A 1809-nucleotide genomic window follows, 5' to 3' on the forward strand; every position below is an offset into this window, starting at 1 on the left:
TCGAGTTTCGGGCCGTGCACTGCTATGCCAAATCTTAGAAAATTCATAACTTCCTCATACGAACTCAGATTTGGGCGTTCTTTTTTTGTATGTTCTCGGTTTAACGTATACTACAACTTTTTTTTAGATTTTTAAGGCTAAAAAGTACTCTATCATAAATTCAATATTTACGTTTCCCGGTGTCGTGTAGGTTTTGCCGCCAAACTTCGACGTGCCATAACTTCTTCGTTATATGTCAGATTTCGGCGTTCTTTATATGTACGGAACCCTTGTAACATATACTATAACTTGGTTAAGATTAATTCTTATAAATAATATTTCATCAAAAACTTATTTTTGATGTTTATTGTCTATAAATTGACTAGCCCGGATATGCGGGCGTTACAGTGGAGGCGTCCGAAGCGAGCCACGTCGCCCTTCCCTTGCGAGCCTCCCCTTGTCCGAAGCAGGTGAGTCATCTGAAGCGCTCGACCAATCCGAAGACGATGTGTGTCCTCCAGCTGCCTCGCCTCGCATGCGCGCCATCTGTCCTCACCTCGCATCCGACGCCTGGCACCCTCGCATGCGAGCCACGTGCGCCCTTCGGTCCGAAGTTCCTCCTATAAATAGGAGGGTGCGAATCCTCCCGGGTAAGTTTGGAAAATTGCCCATTTTCACCCCTAAATCAATATTTCTTGCATTTAAACTTCCCCCGAAGCCACGAGATCATACCAAACATCTGAAATACGTTCCGAAGTGCCCGAAGACCCCGAAAAATTTATCTTTTCGGTTTTGAAGCCCAACCTCCGGTTATTTCACGGTAACTTCAATATATAGGAAAAATTGTATGTTATGTGTTATATGTGCTATGTGCTTTTCCGTTGTTATTATTTCCGCTATTTATGATAGCAAAGCTATACCTTTGACCATGTGATCAGTGAAAGGACTTAGATTCACGGTGGAACTGGTGTGTAGCCTCTGGCCATGTAGAGCATGTCTCGTAAGAGAATGACTTCTATTCTATGGCATTGGCAGAAGGTTAGATAGGGATGAAAGCCTGAAATCTACCAAAATGTTTAATCAGAAAGTGTATGTCTTCTGTGCCATTTGGGCCGAAGCTTTATTGATGTATATCAAGTATGGAAATTGTTATGTCTCATTGATTGTATATCTTTGAATCAAATCATTGATTGATATGGAAAGCTTGTCACATGATTCACATATGCCTTTGTTGTTCCTTGTTCCTCTTTGCTTCTGCCATATTGAAGTATGTATATGACATAACGTTATATTGTATCTATTATTGAACTCACTAAGCGTCACCACTTACCCCTCTCAATGTTTAAAAATTTGCAGGAGATAAGTAACCAGTATAATCGTATACTGTTGGAAGATTTTGAATAGTTAGAAACTATTGTATTTTGTACTTATGAATGTATAAATTATAGTATCCTGGGAAGTTATGTAATATATAACACTTTGTAATAGTCGGTTTGTATCCAGTCTTATGTAAACAAGTTATCAATGTAAAATATTATTTATGAATATGCAAGTAGCATGTTTTGGAGTAACAATTGTCAAATATGAAAGTGTGGGTCTTTCATTGGGATACCCATTTACCACTCATCGGATTCTCGTACAACAATAGCTATAACACTAGCATCAAAGTTGCTCCATTTGAAGCCCTCTATGGCCGTAAGTGCAGATCTCCTCTGTGCTGGACTGAAGTGGGTGACATGCAACTAGCCAAGAATCAAATACCCGATAGTACTTTAACCGGTCCAGAGATCATTCGAGAAACAACAGAAAAGGTCGTCCAAATCCGAGAAC

This window comes from Lactuca virosa, chromosome 8 (genome assembly GCF_052849685.1).
Source record: "Lactuca virosa cultivar CGN04683 chromosome 8, Lactuca_virosa_CGN04683_v6, whole genome shotgun sequence".
In the NCBI taxonomy this organism is placed as follows: domain Eukaryota; kingdom Viridiplantae; phylum Streptophyta; class Magnoliopsida; order Asterales; family Asteraceae; genus Lactuca; species Lactuca virosa.